We start from the raw sequence: 18198 nt of genomic DNA, 5'->3' as shown, positions 1-18198 counted from the left end.
AACGTAAGCCGATTTTCAGAGATTTTAGGGCGGAGCCTGTCAAAAGTTGTGAAGTGGAAACTTTAAAAAGAGCCATCTAGTGATAAGACGTTGACTTTCAATGAATGATTTCGTCGGCCATTTTCGTGTATTATGTGAATTCGGCGGCCATCAACATTCAACGTGTATTACGTGAGCCTATCCAGATTTTCTGTAAAAATGGTTGGCAGGTGTGCTGTTCCTGGTTGTAAATCAACATATTTCAAAGGAAATCAAAGAGAAAACGAGGTTACCCTGTTTGGGATTCCTAAAACTTCATTATCAAAATGGCGAAAACTAATTCCATGTAGTAATTGACGAGCACCTCACATATTTGCTCCCGTCATTTTAACGAAAGTGACTTTCAAACAGGGATTGAAATTTTGAACGTGTTCCATCCTTACAAACGGTGGACTCTTAATGCTGGAGCAATGCCCTGGAAACCAACATTTTCTGTTAAATGGTATTAATATTGTATAACTGACAATCTTTAATGCGCAGAAACTGAACCATTTTAATTTTAGATACATCTAGTCAACAAGCAATGCAAAATGTTGATGTTTTCAAATGGATAAATAACCTAAATGGTATTTTTAAATATGTTTATTTTGTTTAATATTAAATAACAATTCTTGAATATATATTGTAGTGGAAGCAAATGCTAGCAATGCATCAGTAAAGGAAACAAACAAAAGTAGACTTAATATACCTACTACGTCAAAGAGAAAAAAATTTGACAGTACAGGTATTAACAATGCATCAGTAAGGAAACAACCAAAAGTAGACCAAATTTACCTACTACGTCAAAGATAAAATTTACAGTACAGGTATTGATAATAGTTCTCTTTATATTTTATTTTGAAGAGCAATTGCTTTAAATTGAATCTTATAGCACCCTCCATGGAGTTACCTCTACTATTCAAGAATCAATCAAGATTCCCCAGGCTGCTGAAGAATGAATTTTTGATCCATTTCCTGATTCAATCAAAGAAAATCTTGCTGTTGTCATTGAAGGTACGACAGTTGCATCACCTTCTATGGGAGCTACCTCCACTATTGAAGAATCAATCAACATTCACCAGGCTGCTGAAGGAGAAATTTTTGATCCACTTCCTGATTTAATGAAAGAAAACGTTGCTGTTGCTGTCGAAGGTTCGACAGTTGCGCCGTTACAAATCTGTTACGAATCTCTTCGCTGCGAGGAACTGGAGTTGCCAGAAGCCTTCACTGCAGATCATTATACTCGAATACGCAATAAGGGGTGTTTGATTTTTGTCACTGTAAATATGTTTCAAAAATTCAGAGTGATAGAAAAAGGTAATTGAGGCACATTTTGAGCCAATTGGCCAAATGTATGAAGAGGAGTCACTTCAAGAGTGCATCGGTAAAATTTCAACTTATCATTGAGTTCCCATTTTTTGTGATTTTCATAGAGATGAAAAGCTGCCTTACATAATAAGAGAATTTGTTGGAGTTGGATATTATCCCTGAGGTATATTTATATACGAAGGTCCTTAACAATATAGGATGTGGGATATAGGGGGTAGGGTAGTAGTAGCTAGTAGTGAAATTCAGAGGGTTTAATGTCCATTTAGTTATCCTTTATACGTTTCTTCCCTGAATGACCAATCGTCACCAAATTTTGTACATAATTCTGTCAAAATTTGATACATGCCCTAACGGGGTTTTCATTTGTTTTTATTACTGTTTTAGAAATATAATTTGCGTATTTGTTACCTAGCTGGTTGCCGAATCCTAGATAGTGAATTCGCTTTTTTTGCGTAACCTTCCAACTGTCAGTGCATGCTCAGCAAAGTAAATAAAAAGAAAAAAAAAGTTTGTATCTTCCCTAGCAAGACAAGTTTTCTGCTATGGGAGTGGAGAGTATTAATTATTTGATTTGGTTTTTATGTTCGATTTCGATTTCGTCTTTATTCTTCTTTTTACTTTGTATTTTCCCACTCTTATTTTTTTAACCCTTTTTGTTTTATTATTACCTCTTTTTGTTTACTATTTTTTATCTTGATTTTAATAAATTTGGTTGTCCAAGTAAAATTTCTTTGCCTCCTTTTTTAACAGTTAGTCATCAACCAAGAAGTTGAGGAACATTTAAAAAATGTTAGATTATATTCATTTTGAAGCTCTGGGTCATCTCTCCCTTCTTCCTCTGTCCTCTCCTCGGTCATCAAGATCTTCTTGCGGTCGTGAAGAGTTACCACCGATCTTCCACTTCCATTTATCTCCGATAGCTTTTTTAAGAGGAATTTTTCAAACATTACAAACTTTGTTTTCCTTTCCGACTTGATCGAGATTTGAACCTCGTACCATGCGAATGGCAGCCTGGATTGATGACCATTAGACCATTATTATTATATTATTGGAAGGGAAAAAATGGGTATGATGGTAGCTTGCTATCTATTAGCCAAGACTCATGTAATGCAACATGTGACCGCATGATATAATTGTATTGTTACTATAGTAATAAGTGTTACTTTAACTTAATCTAAACATGAAGTGCGACGTTGGGTGGCGGGGCAAAGCCTCCGCCTCACCTAAGTCGCACCACTCATAATTTTGACAGATTATTAGTCAATTACTTAATAAGAATCAAATAATTTAAGAGAATAAAGGGAAACAGAATTTTACAAACATAATAATTTATACTATTTACTTTCTACTATTTAACCTTGATTTTCTGTCTCTTTAACGTTTAAAAAAATTCCCGAAGGACATTACCGAAGGAATCTTGTTTTGAATCGAAAAGACTAAAAAATCTTTTGTTAGCTGTAGCTTTATCAAATTAAAAAATAACAAGTAATTGGAAAACTTGCGTAGGTACCTCTGTATTCATGAAACATTGTATTTAAATAAATGATTCGTAAAATGCATACCCATTTGTACCTAAACTAGTAATACAAAAGAGAACAAAATTCAAAGTAACTAAGGTCTAAGAATAAAACGTACCATGTCATTACATATTTTTTTTACACAACCAAACTGTATAATTTATAAATGGTAGGACACTTACAAAGATAAGACACTTAGAATATTTACATTTGACAGTGAAGAGGTTTAATGCTGCGTTAGACACTTCAAAAAAATACAGTTAGACACTTCTACCTTTTTATTATTGTTCAGCTCTTGTAGAAAAGTAAGCTGTGATTCGCCGATGAGTTTTTCATAGACCCTTCTAGCTTAAGTAGTACCAACTTTCATGGGTACGACGGTTAGGCGGTAGGGTTTGCCCCCCTAGGCACGGTAGTGCTCGTGGTGGTGAGGGGCTACAACACACTGTCAGTGTGAACACGAATAGGCTAATGTAAACACAACCTACGTGCTAATCAGTAAATTTTGTGTTATTCTCTTCTCTACATGAAGTTCTGGATGGTACAAAAAAATTAAAAATGGCTTTAGCTCTATATACCTTTATATTTATGTAGTGTAGGGCATACATGTTTCTTTTATTTAGACTTTTTATTACATCTATATTCTATTGCAGTGAACAGAGAAAAAGACTCGGAATGGAATGCCCATCACCAGGAAGTAGAATCTCAACGAAAGAATAAACGTGTGGAAACAATTTACGGCAAAACTTTTGGTTGTTCGCGGTTGTTCGGCCGCAGCGAGGACAGATGCCGACGCTTCTGAAGCCAGTCAGAAAAATTATGGATCGAGTTTAAAGAGTTATTTTTTAAAGGTTGCTTTGAAATGAATCCTTTAATACTTCAAAGTCAAAACTTTTCTTTTCAGATTTGTAAGGAGATGGAACTCGATACAATACCCCTCCTCCTAACCAAAGTGATGTCGATCACGTTCATCAGCGTTCTAGTAGTGTCCTTCAATTAATTATTTTAAAGTTTAGTCACCATCAATGTGTTTACTATTGAAACTTAACCGGGGCCACTGCAGATACTCAGGAGTCATCTTAGGGATTGAACTTCCCAGAGGATGTGCAACGCATCAGCGATTCTCAACACAACCATGGTAGGGGAGAGTGGTGTTATTTGGACCGGTTTTTGTTTTTATCGTGTAGGACCTTTCCTAATCATCTGATTTGTAAATAAATGTTTTATTGTATATTTCTCACTTGTTTCTATCTTTTTATTTTAATTTAGAGTTGTTAGTTTACCCGCTACCGATTTTTAAAGTTGGGGAAAAAAAGGGAAAAAGGATGAGGTGCCTGAACAGTTTTTAACTGGTCCTTACCTTCCAAGAGAGGATTTGTAACAAAACTGTAGGTTTGCAAATATTTCTGATAGCTCTGCATAGCACTGATAGCACTGTCAGCAAAGTTTTCCTTTTATCAAAGTTCTACTTTTAGAAAAGTTCTACTTTTAGAAAAGTTCTATTTTTAGAAAAGTTCTACTTTTAGAAAAGTTCTACTTTTAGAAAAGTTCTACTTTTAGAAAAAGTTCTACTTTTAGAAAAGTTTTAGTTTTAGAAAAGTTCTAGTTTTAGAAAAGTCCTAGTTTTAGAAAAGTCCGACTTTTAGAAAAGTTCTACTTTCAGAAAATTCTAATTTCAGAAAAGTTCTACATTTAGAAAAATTCTACTTTTAGAAAATTTCTACTTTTAGAAAAGTTCTACTTTTAGAAAAGTTATACTTTTAGAAAATTTCTAATTTAAGAAAAGTTCTTCTTTAAGAAAAGTTCTACTTTTAGAAAATTTCTCCTTTTAGGAAAGTTCTACTTTTATAAAAACTCTACTCTTAGAAAAGTTCTAATTTAACAAATTTTTTACTTCTAAAGAAGTTCTACAAAAAGAAAATGTCTACTTTGACAAAAGTTTCAATTTTACAAAAATTCTATAAAAGTTCAAAAAAGTTCTAGTTCTAGAAAAGTTCTACTTTAAAAAAAGTTCAACTTTTAGAAAAGTTCAACTTTTAGAAAAGTTCTTCTTTTAGAACAGTTCTATTTTTTAAATTTCCACTTTTAGAAAAGTTCTAGTTTTGAAAAAGTTCAACTTTTAGAAAAGTTCTACTTTTAGAAAAGTTCAACTTTTAGAAAAGTTCAACTTTTAGAAAAGTTCAACTTTTAGAAAAGTTCAACTTTTAGAAAAGTTCAACTTTTAGAAAAGTTCAACTTTTAGAAAAGTTCAACTTTTAGAAAAGTTCAACTTTTAGAAAAGTTCAACTTTTAGAAAAGATCTATTTTATGAAAAATTCTACTTTTAGAAAAGTTCTACCTTTAGAAAAGTTCTACTTTAAGAAAAGTTCTACTTTAAGAAAAGTTCTACTTTTAGAAAAGTTCTACTTTTAGAAAGGTCTACTTTGAGAAAAGTTCTACTTTTAGAAAAGTTCTAGTTTTAGAAAATTTCTACTTTTGGAAAAGTTCTTCTTTTAAAAAATTTCAAATTTTAGAAAGGTTCTACTTTTAGAAAAGCTCTACTTTTAGAAAAGTTCTACTTTTAGAAAGTTCTATTTTTAGAAAAGTTCTACTTTTAGAAAAGTTCTACTTTTAGAAAAGTTCTACTTTTAGAAAAGTTCTACTTTTAGAAAAGTTCTACTTTTAGAAAAGTTCTACTTTTAGAAAAGTTCTACTTTTAGAAAAGTTCTACTTTTAGAAAAGTTCTACTTTTAGAAAAGTTCTAATTTTAGAAAAGTTTTACTTTAAGAAAAGTTCTAATTTTAGAAAATTTCGAATTTAGAAAATATCTATTTTTAGAAAAGTTCTACTTTTACAAAAAATCTACTTTTAGAAAAGCTCTATTTTTAGAAAAGTTCTACTTTTAGAAAAGCTCTATTTTTAGAAAAGTTCTACTTTTAGAAAGGTCTACTTTTAGAAAAGTTCTACTTTAAGAAAAGTTCTACTTTTAGAAAATTTCAACTTTGAGAAATTTCTAAAAAAGAAAAGTTTAACTCTGACAAAAGTTTCAATTTTAAAAAAATTCTACAAAAATTCTTCTTTTAGAATGTTCTAGTTCTAGAAATTTTTTTTTGAAAAGTTTCCAACTCCAACGCCTGTTGAAGCGTTGCTTCCCGTTAGCATTCTTCACTCTTACGGATGCAACACAACCCCAGGCCCTCCTGACCGAGAAACCCAAATTGAAGTGGGAGATCTTGAAGGCTGAAAGGCTTGAGAAAGAAGCCTTTACTCTCCTAACCCCGGATCAGAGAGCTCAGTTCGCCGAGGACGAAGCTCTCATCCGTAGGGATAGAGAGGCGCAGAACGCTCTAAGAGTAGAGGTTCGCGCAGCAAAAAAGAGGAAAAGGGACGCAGTGGAAGAGGCAAAGATACGCCTGGTAGAGAAAGAAGCGAAAGACAAGCGTGAGGCGTACGAGCGCTCAAAACGTCGTAGGGTTGACATTCCTATTGTCAGGGCCAACATGGTAGCCCCGGAAAAGGTTCCGTTTGTTACACCAATCGGAGACCCTATTCTACCAGCAGACTTCTTCCACAATCTGCGGACGGCCAACGCTGCAAGATCATTCCCTATTCCGGGTACGGCGAGTGACCCGGGAACCTCTGAGATTCTGGCAGTGCTGTCTAAGCACCAGATTCAAGTGGATCAGCCTATGCCATTGGACTCGACGAGCCAGGTAGGAAAACCGACACCAACGGCCTCGACGAGCCAGGTTCGGACTCTAAAACCGACTCCAAAGCGTACATGAAGACTGACCTGGTTACCATAGAGACTGACCCGGTCATCATCGAGACTGCCCTGGTCACCATAAAAAATTATTACCATACTGGCCCGGCCACCATGAAGACTGACCTGGTTACCATAGAGACTGACCCGGTCATCATCGAGACTGCCCTGGTCACCATAAAAAATTATCACCATACTGGCCCGGCCAACATAAAGACTGACCTGGTTACCATAGAGACTGCCCTGGTCACCATAAAAAATTATCACCATACTGGCCCAGCCACCATGCAGACTGACCTGGTTACCATAGAGACTGACCCGGTCATCATAGAGAATGCCCTGGTCACCATAAAAAATTATCACCATACTGGCCCGGCCACCATGAAGACTGACCTGGTTACTATAGAGACTGAACCGGTCATCATCGAGACTAACCTGGTCACCATAAAAAATTATCACCATACCGGCTCGGCCACAATGAAGACTGGCCCGGCCACCATGAAGACTGACCTGTTTACCATAGAGACTGACCCGGTCATCATCGAGACTGCCCTGGTCACCATAAAAAATTATCACCATACTGGCCCGGCCACCATGAAGACTGACCTGGTTACCATAGCAACATGTCCTCTCCGACTTAAGACAAGGCTTTGTCTGAAACTTTTTCATGTAACAGACAAAGACATGTCTTAAGTTTTCCTTATTTTTATTACATTGCCTCCTTATATTTGTTATACATTTATTTTATCCCTTTTCAATTCACAGCATAAACGTCCAAACGTTTATATTCCCTTTCATAATTTTATAAAAAAAATTCTGTTTTAATGGTATGGGTGACATAAAAAATTTCAGACAAAGACATGTCTTAAGTTTTCCTTATTTTTATTACATTGCCTCCTTATATTTGTTATACATTTATTTTATCCCTTTTCAATTCACAGCATAAACGTCCAAACGTTTATATTCCCTTTCATAATTTTATTTAAAAAATTCTGTTTTAATAGTATGGGTGACATAAAAAATTTCAGACAAAGACATGTCTTAAGTTTTCCTAATTTTTATTACATTGCCTCATTATATTTGTTATACATTTATTTTATCCCTTTTCAATTCACAGCATAAACGTCCAAACGTTTATATTTCCTTTCATAATTTTCTAAAAAATTTTCTGTTTTAATGGTATGGGTGACATAAAAAATTTCAGACACAGCCTTATCTTAAGTCGCAGAGCATATGTTGAGGGTTGCACATTTTGAGAATTTTTTTTCTTTTTATCTTAGCATTTCTTTAAAAAACTTAAACCTTAGCGTAAAGCAATTATCAAGTTTACTTCAAGATTTGAAAAAAACATTTTTTGAAAATTCTTCCCATTTTCATTGTTGGAGCTTGGATACGCTGCTTAAAAAGTCGGTAAATTTTTAATGTGTAGAAGATATTCACATATGGCCTCCGGCGGTAAATTTGCAGGGTAGAGGTTGTGTTATATTGACTCCGGCGGTAAATTTGCAGGATAGAGGATATTAACGTTTTGCCTCCGGCGGTAAATTAGTAGTGTAGAATTTTTCACGCATTGCTTCCGGCTGTTTTTTTTTCAATATGTGTATTCTTTAATTTCACTGTTTAGTTTTGTGTAAAAATTTTTTTTTCGCCAAATTTTGACTTGTCTGAGTCATGGCTAACAAAAGCATCCGTAAAAAAAATTTATCCTTATAAAAAAAAGGCTATCATATCAATCGAACCATGAATCTCTTCATTACCACGCCAGTGCTGTAACCATTTTGCTATTTAAGATTAAATTTAACTATTTAAAAAATATATATATTGTTTTGCGTCAACGCCGTGTTTTTTTGCGTGAAAAATTTTCTATCACGATATATCGTCGGGACCGCACCTTGGCTGCACGTATCCATCCCCTGATACGCCGTTAATCACGATAAACGATGTAAACGGGAGTGGGCTTGAACTACCTTACTTGACATCTTAAAGCCAGAGCCATAGCCATTACACCGTCAGCTGCTAAAATTGTGTAACCTTTGCTAGATTCAATTGGCCTCCGGCGGTAAATTTGTAGGGTAGAGATGTTCACGCATTGCCTGACATAGGATATTCACTCTTGGCCTCCGGCGGTAAATTTGTAGGGTAGAGAAATCCCGCACGACCTCCGGCGGTAAATTCGCAGTGTAGAGCGACATAGCCTCCGGCGGTATCCTTGTAAGATAGATGTGATGACGTATTGTCTCCGGTGGTAAGCTCGACCAATCACAGCGTGCGTTCACACCTACAGACAAACAAACAGACAGAAACACAAACAAACTCCTCCCCATTTTAGCCCTTTGCGCTTTATAGACAAGGGACTATTATATATAGCGCTACTAAGCGAAAGGTAAACGCGAAGATTACATATGTGCGATATATTTTATATCCAGCCAGATTTATTTTAGATATATTTTATTTATGAGAAAATTTATGAATGCTGAAAGTTGTTTTAGATATATATATTCGTTTTAGATCTAGCGCTATATATTAAGCGCGCATGGCGCTAAAAAATAAATTGAAATTATCTTTCGCGCGATGATCTAAATTACGCGCAATTAATTCCATCATATTATAAAAGAGCGATATAAGCGCTAAAATAAATATTTAGCGCTACATATCATACAAACATAACGCGCATCGCAATCAAGTCAATTGCTCTAATAATTTATTTGTACTTAACTTGCGAACGAAGCGCTAAATTCGTAAATTTACGAAACGCACAAGCGCTGAAATAAATAGTTTGCGCTAATAAACGCGCATTGTATCAAATATTATTATGGGCGCGACAAGAAAAACGATTGCGGTGACTTGTCGGACGAGTACCGAACGCTTGTCCGTTATTTTAGTGCTTATCACGGATCCGGCCATCCATTATTTTAGCGCTAAGTGCCGCCCGTCTGCTCAGTGAACAAAAAAAAACAAAGTCAAATATTTCGCGCTAGATCTATATTGCTATCTAAGCGAGCATGGCGCTAATAACGATTAATTTTTCCTTAACTTTTGAGGGATGCGATAAATTAATCGCAATCAAGTTTAATATAGTATAATTTATGAAACGAAGATAAACCGCTATAATAAATCTTTAGCTCGAAAAATTACGAAGTCAAATAGGCTAATTCATGCTAGATCTAGTGTATGTAAGCGCGAATTGTGCTAATGTTTTTTTGATTAACTTGCGCACGTTGCGCTAAATTTATTCTAATTTATTTCATCCTATTATTTATGAAACGCGCAAGCACTGAAATAAATATTTAACGCTGCTTACCGCGCATCATAATCAAGTAAGCTAAATTTAACTGTCGCATTTCTGGCAAATTTCCGGCTGAAATAAATTGCGCCAAATTTTGAGCATCACACGTTACTTTATCGCTAAGCGTCGCCTGTCCACTCTTTCAGAAGCTCGCTCCATGAAAATAATTACGTTAAATATTTCGCGCTAGATTTCTCGCTAATAAGCGTGCATGACGCTTATGATTTAATTAAGATTAACTTACGCACAATTTGCTATTTATTGTTATTTATTATTCTTCGCCATGAATTTTATCATAATATTAAAGAAAAAAATCAATTCTATTAAAAAAATTAATTCATATAGCTACTTAACGCGCATCGAATTAAAGTAAATACAACGGAAGCACATCCCGCAAAGTTTGGGCTGAAATTTATTGCGGTAATATTTCGCCGTTTAATTCCGGGATTGCAGTACTGCCCCTTTGCGACTACATGAACCACATGTGTGTCGTTGCAAGCAAGCGGTAGTCTCACTAGTCTGGCCAGCACGGAATTTAAGGGTAAAATATTATTTTTAGCACTTGCTCGTTTCTTAAATTTTATGATGATATTTATCGTGCGCTATTTAGCTTATCACAAGCAAGTTATCCAGATCATTAGTGCAATGCGCGCTTATGAGCTAGATCTAGCACGATATTTTTGAATTAATTATTTGCGCGGAGTGAGCCGCCTAAAACAGTATAGACAGGGGGTTCTTCGCTCAGAAACGGACATTAGCACTAAAAAAGTCAAATAATTCGTGCTAGATCTAGCGCTATGTCGCCTGTCCGCTATTTCAGGCTGCTGGCAAAGCGGAAATAACAGCATACACTTTTAAACGCGTAGTAGGCTTCTAATAATTTACTTGCGCTTCACTATAGCACGCGATGCCGGATGCGCTATACTTTATCGAAAATCCATTTCGTCAGATTTATTACGAAACGCGAAAGCGATTAAATAAATATGTTATTGCGCTACCTAACGCGCATCGCACTAAAATTTATTAAACAGGCGAGACAAGGAAAACGATTGTGGCGACAGCGGTCAGACGAGTAGCACACGCACCCGTCCGTTATTTAAGCGTAATCGTCGCCCATCCCGTTCTTGGCGGCTCACTGCACGAAAAATAACGAAGTCAATTATTTCGAGCAAGAATTAGGGCTATCTTTCTTAGCGCTCATGGCGCTAATGATTTATTTGTGCTTAACTTTTGCGTGATGTGCTAGACGTAGCGCTATCAAGTTCATTATATTGTCACGTTTCGACCGATTAGTTCCCAGAATCGACGTTTCCCATTCGATTCTGATCCTGGGAAGTTGACGATTTCCCGACGCTTAACAATAATAATTCTTGGGGACGAAACGACGTTGACTGAGGATACAAAAAGGGTTAGCATGTCTCTCGGTGTTGGACTTTCTCTTAGACTTTCTGTAGTGTTGTGTTGTTCACTGTTCTTGTCTGTGTGTTGATTGGACTCTTTTACTGTGTTGGTGTGTGTGTCGGTGGTGGAGTCGCGACCTCCAGTCTGTTTGTTTCACTTTTATCAAACAGCTTCTGGTCGCTCTTTCCAACCGAACGTGTTAGCCTCCTTACCCGTGACATTTGGTGGAGATGCAGGGTATAGAGAGGAACACGTTCGGTTTTCCACTTTTCACATCACGGTCTTTTCCCTATTGTAGTCAGGGTATAGAGAGGAACACGTTCGGTTTTCCATTTTTTCCACAACGGTCTTTTTCTATTGTTTAAAAGCTGTCGAACGTTACTTATGTGATCAAATATAAAATTCTCGTGAAAATTACCTTTCCATCCTGTGACCCTATTTTACCTATACCTACAGAGATAGGAAAGTCGAGGACTTTGCCGGAATCTCGAGAGCGGTCGGTAGTGTAAGGAAAGTCGAGGACTTTGCCGGAAATCCGGAGGAGACAATACGGTCGGAACCTCCTGGAGAATTACACTGACAGAGGCGAAAAATCCCAAACCAATCCCAACTCCCTTGTTTTGCTCCCAAAAACCACCTGTGTTATTTATGATAAGTTACGATCCAGACGAGAGTTTAAAAAAAATGTTGACTGACTTGAGTTGCAACGTAATCATTATGTGATTGTATTTTGTAGTGTGTGATAATCGCGTGTTTTTTAGCCAAGTTTAGATCAAGAGCTTCGTGGATGAATTCACCTTAACCTGGATAACGTCGAAACTTAAAACATGCTAGTTATTAATTATTTATTCTACCCTGATAGATAGCCATCTGAGAGCTCTCCGTCATTGATGTCGTTTTGGAAGTCATGCCATGATCGGGACGATCATTTACGTGGGCGGGGAAAATGTCACGTTTCGACCGATTAGTTCCCAGAATCGACGTTTCCCATTCGATTCTGATCCTGGGAAGTTGACGATTTCCCGGCGCTTAACAATAATAATTCTTGGGGACGAAACGACGTTGACTGAGGATACAAAAAGGGTTAGCATGTCTCTCGGTGTTGGACTTTCTCTTAGACTTTCTGTAGTGTTGTGTTGTTCACTGTTCTTGTCTGTGTGTTGATTGGACTCTTTTACTGTGTTGGTGTGTGTGTCGGTGGTGGAGTCGCGACCTCCAGTCTGTTTGTTTCACTTTTATCAAACAGCTTCTGGTCGCTCTTTCCAACCGAACGTGTTAGCCTCCTTACCCGTGACAATATAATTTACGAAACCCGGATATCCAGGTAAAAAAATATTTAGCGCGAAATATAGATTAGTCAAATATTTCGCGCTAGATCTAGACTGGATCTTGCGCGATGTAAGCTCACATTGCGCTTGTCATTTACTTGTGATAAACTTGTGCACGATAAGCGAAATTTAGCGCGGTTATTTTCATTATTTTATTAGCGAAACGCGCAAGCGCTAAATTAAATATTCTGCGCTACTTAAGGCTAACGCACATCGCATTTAAGTAAATTCAACAAGCGCGCTTCTCGCAAATTTTGGTTTTAAATTATAATTTGTTTTATTTATTAAGTAGCGAGGTCTCTCGGCCGTAAAGAAAAGCCGTCAACGACGGGTAGCCGATCAACCGGGACAGATCGACCTTCGTGAAACCCATAATCGGACTAATCTGTGTACGTGTCGTCGCCAGCAAGTGAATTTTATGGTTAAAATATTAGCGGGATAAATTTCATATGAAAATTGATGAGAGAGCTCGTTTAGTGTGATGCGCGTTAAGTAGCACACAAAATTTTTTTAATCGCGCGTAAGTTATTAAGAAGAAAAAAATTAGCGCAATGCGCGCTTAGTAGCGCTATAGATCTAGCGCGATATTATTAAATTAATTATTTGTTTAGAGCGAGCCGCCCAAAACAGTAGACAGGCGGTACTTAGCGCTAAAATGGCGAACCGGCCCGCAATAATCGCTAAAAATAGACATGCGCGTGACTGTACATTTCTATACAGGCCAATAGATCAAATTACAGGCGCTCTTTTAGCCTATGTGTATGCGTCTGCAAGATGCGCAAAATTTAGCGCCATTAATTTCAAGCCAAAATTTACGAGAAGTGCGCCCGTTCATTTTACTTAAATGCGATGTGCGTTAAGTGGCGCTAAGCGTTTCGTAAATTATATGTGAAATGTATTGCACAGAATTTAGCGCATCGCGCGTGAGTTAATCTCAATTAAATCATTTTCCACAAGCGCGCTTACATAGCGCTAGATCTAGCACGAAATATTTGACTTATCGATTTTTCGCTGAAAATATTTATTTTAGCTGGTTCTCCTCGTTTCGTAAATGCTATCAATGAACTTAATTGCGCTACGTTTAGCGCAATTCACAAAAGTTAAACAAAATTCAATCATTATCGCCACGCACGCTTAGATTAGTGCTAGATCTAGCACAAAATATTCAACGAAACTGTTTATTGCTGTGCGAGCCGCTTAAAACAGATGACGGATTTCGCTTAGCGCTAAAATAACGGACGGACCCGCAATAAGCACTAAAATAATGAACGATCGTGCGCTACTCGTCTGCCCCGTGACCGCAATCGTATTCGTTGTCGCGTCCGTTTAATTCAATCGTGCGTGAATATCCTATGTCAGGCAATGCGTGAACATCTCTACCCTACAAATTTACCGCCGGAGGCCAATTGAATCTAGCAAAGGTTACACAATTTTAGCAGCTGACGGTGTAGTGGCTATGGCTCTGGTTTTAGGATGTCAAGTATGGTGGTTCAAGCCCACTCCCGCCTACATCATTTATCGTGAATAACGGCGTTTAAGGGGATGGGTACTCGCAGCCAAGATGTGGTACCGACGATATATCGTAATAGAAAATTTTTCACGTAAAAAACACGGCGTTGACGCAAAACAATATATATATTTTTTAAATGATAAAATTTGTAATCTGTAATAGCATAATGGTTATAGTACCGGCTTAGTAAAAAACAGATTGATGGTTCAATTTCAGTTATAGTCTTACTTTTTATAAGGATAAATTTTTTTTTACGGATGCTTTTGTTAGCCATGACTCAGACAAGTCAAAATTTCGCGAAAAAAAAAAATTTTACACAAAACTAAACAGTAAAATTAAAGAATATACATATTGAAAAAAAAACAGCCGGAAGCAATGCGTGAAAAATTCTACACTACTAATTTACCGCCGGAGGCAAAGCGTTAATATCCTCTATCCTGCAAATTTACCGCCGGAGTCAATATAACAAAACCTCTACCCTGCAAATTTTACCGCCGGAGGCCATTTGTGAATATCTACACAATAAAAATTTACCGACTTTTTAAGCAACGTATCCAAGCTCCAACAATGAAAATGGGAAGAATTTTCAAAAAATGTTTTTTTCAAATCTTGAAGTAAACTTGATAATTGCTTTACGCTAAGGTTTAAGTTTTTTAAAGAAATGCTAAGATAAAAAGAAAAAAAATTCTCAAAATGTGCAACCCTCAACATGCTCTGCGACTTAAGACAAGGCGGTGTCTGAAATTTTTTATGTAACCCATACCATTGAAACAGAAAATTTTTTATAAAATTATGAAAGGGAATATAAACGTTTGGACGTTTATGCTGTGAATTGAAAAGGGATAAAATAAATGTATAACAAATATAAGGAGGCAATGTAATAAAAATAAGGAAAACTTAAGACATGTCTTTGTCTGAAATTTTTTATGTCACCCATACCATTAAAACAGAATTTTTTTTATAAAATTATGAAAGGGAATATAAACGTTTAGACGTTTATGCTGTGAATTGAAAAGGGATAAAATAAATGTATAACAAATATAAGGAGGCAATGTAATAAAAATAAGGAAAACTTAAGACATGGCTTTGTCTGAAATTTTTTATGTCACCCATACTATTAAAACAGAAATTTTTTTAGAAAATTAAGAAAGGGAATATAAACGTTTGGACGTTTATGCTGTGAATTGAAAAGGGATAAAATAAATGTATAACAAATATAAGGAGGCAATGTAATAAAAATAAGGAAAACTTAAGACATGTCTTTGTCTGAAATTTTTTATGTCACCCATACCATTAAAACAGAATTTTTTTTATAAAATTATGAAAGGGAATATAAACGTTTGGACGTTTATGCTGTGAATTGAAAAGGGATAAAATAAATGTATAACAAATATAAGGAGGCAATGTAATAAAAATAAGGAAAACTTAAGGCGTGTCTTTGTCTGTTACATGAAAAAGTTTCAGACAAAGCCTTGTCTTAAGTCGGAGAGGACATGTTGGCTCTGGCGTGCTCTGGCGTGCTCTGGCGTGCTCTGGCGTGCACTTACGTGCACTGGCGTGCTCTGACGTGTTCTGGCGTGCACTAACGTGCATTGGCGTGCACGGGCGTGCTCTGGCGTGCACGGGCGTGCTCTGGCGTGCACGGGCGTGCTCTGGCGTGCACGGGCGTGCTCTGGCGTGCACGGGCGTGCTCTGGCGTGCACGGGCGTGCTCTGGCGTGCACTGGCGTTCTGTGGCGTGCTGTGGCGTGATCTGGCGTGCATTGGCGTGCACTGGCATGCACTGGCGTGCTCTGGCGTGCTCTGGCGTGCACTGGCGTGCTCTGGTGTGCTCTGCTATGCAGATCTCAAGTGCTTGACAATTGAACTCCACTACCCGACAAAAGAACTCAAATAATTGAAAAATTTTAAAAAATTCAAGTGCTGTGATGTGCGTTTTTCTAAAACTATTTGTTCATGAATTGCTCTAAAAAATTTATTGATTCAATAGACTTAAAATGGTGTATTGGACATTGATTTACACATCCTGTAATTAAAAAATGGTTTTAACAAGAGAAATAAATATTATAGCAACTTCAAGTGCTGAGCTGTTCTCTGCTGTGCTCTACCGTGCTCTGGCGTGCATTGGCGTGCTCTGGCGTGCATTGGCGTGCACTGGCCGGCTCTGGCGTGCACTGGCGTGCTCTGGCGTGCACTGGCGTGCTCTGGCGTGCTCTGGCGTGCATTGGCGTGCACTGGCGTGCTCTGGCGTTCTCTGGTGTGCACTGGCGTGCATTGGCGTGCACTGGCGTGCACTGGCATGCACTGGCGTGCTCTGGCGTGCACTGGCGTGCATTGGCGTGCTCTGGCGTGCATTGGCGTGTACTGTCTTGCATTTGCGTGCTCTGGCGTGCATTGGCGTTACTGGCGTGCTCTGGCGTGCACTGGCGTGCATTTACCTGCTTTGGCGTGCATTGGCGTGCACTGGCGTACTCTGGCGTGCACTGGCGTGCTCGGGCGTGCACTGGCGTGCACTGGCGTGCAAGGGCGTGCTCTGGCGTAAACTGGCTTGCACTGGCGTGCTCTGGCGTGCTCTGTCTTGCTCTTTCGTGCTCTTGCGTGCTCTGGCGTGCACTGGCGTGCATTTGCCTGCTTTGGCGTGCATTGGCGTGCATTGGCGTGCTCTGGCGTGCATTGGCGTGTACTGTCGTGCATTTGCGTGCTCTGAAGTGCATTGGCGTTCACTGGCGTGCTCTGGCGTGCACTGGCGTGCTCTGGCGTGCTCTTGCGTGCTCTGGCGTGCACTGGCGTGCATTTGCCTGCTTTGGCGTGCATTGGCGTGCACTGGCGTACTCTGGCGTGCACTGGCGTTCTCGGGCGTGCACTGGCGTGCACTGGCGTGCAAGGGCGTGCTCTGGCGTAAACTGGCTTGCACTGGCGTGCTCTGGCGTGCTCTGTCTTGCTCTGTCTTGCTCTGTCGTGCTCTGGCGTGCTCTGGCGTGCACTGGCGTGCATTTGCCTGCTTTGGCGTGCATTGGCGTGCACTGGCGTACTCTGGCGTGCACTGGCGTTCTCTGGCGTGCACTGGCGTGCACTGGCGTGCATTTGCGTGCACTGGCGTGCACTGGCGTGCTCTGGCGTGCACTGGCGTGCATTGGCGTGCTCTGGCGTGAACTGACGTGCACTGGAGTGCAATGGCGTTTATTAACGTGCATTGGCGTGCAAGGGCGTGCTCTGGCGTAAACTGGCTTGCACTGGCGTACTCTGGCGTGCTTTGGCGTGCTTTGGCGTGCTCTGGCGTGCTCTGGCGTTCTCTGGCGTGCTTTGGCGTGCTCTGGCGTGCACTGACGTGCACTGACGTGCACTGGCGTGCTCTGGCGTGCACTGGCATGCACTGGCGTGCTCTGGCATGCAATGGCGTGCTCTAGAATGCACTGGCGTGCATTTGCCTACTTTGGCGTGCATTGGCGTGCACTGGCGTACTCCGGCGTGCACTGGCGTGCTCTGGCGTGCACTGGCGTGCACTGGCGTGCACTGGCGTGCAAGGGCGTGCACTGGCGTGCACTGGCGTGCACTGGCGTGCAAGGGCGTGCTCTGGCGTAAACTGGCTTGCACTGGCGTGCTCTGGCGTGCTCTGTCTTGCTCTGTCGTGCTCTTGCGTGCTCTTGCGTGCACTGGCGTGCATTTGCCTGCTCTGGAATGCACTGGCGTGCTCTGGCGTGCTCTGGCGTGCATTGGCGTGCACTGGCATGCACTGGCGTGCTCTCGCCTGCTCTAGCGTGCTCTGGCGTGCACTGGCGTACTCTGGCGTGCACTGGCGTACTCTGGCGTGCACTGGCGTGCTCTGGCGTGCTCTGTCTTGCTCTGTCGTGCTCTTGCGTGCTCTGGCGTGCACTGGCGAGCATTTGCCTGCTTTGGCGTGCATTGGCGTGCACTGGCGTACTCTGGCGTGCACTGGCGTGCTCTGGCGTGCCTGGCGTGCACTGGCGTGCACTGGCGTGCTCTGGCGTGCATTGGCGTGCACTGGCGTGCTCTGGCGTGCATTGGCGTGCACTGGCCGGCTCTGGCGTGCACTGGCGTGCTCTGGCG

The 18198-nt window shown here is 39.6% G+C and overlaps 1 long non-coding RNA gene across 1 annotated transcript; it reads left to right on the top strand.

The window, feature by feature from the left end:
- Nucleotides 1-336: 336 nt before the first annotated feature.
- Nucleotides 337-1554, top strand: LOC124193566. Its single transcript, XR_006874310.1, has 4 exons — nucleotides 337-481; nucleotides 543-605; nucleotides 668-845; nucleotides 911-1554. It is a non-coding gene; the product is annotated as an uncharacterized LOC124193566 (long non-coding RNA).
- Nucleotides 1555-18198: the final 16644 nt, after the last annotated feature.

This window comes from Daphnia pulex, chromosome 5 (assembly GCF_021134715.1).
Source record: "Daphnia pulex isolate KAP4 chromosome 5, ASM2113471v1".
Taxonomy (NCBI): Eukaryota; Metazoa; Arthropoda; class Branchiopoda; order Diplostraca; family Daphniidae; genus Daphnia; species Daphnia pulex.
The sequence above is the reverse complement of the archived record's forward strand: the minus strand, read 5'-3'. Positions and strand labels throughout refer to the sequence as shown.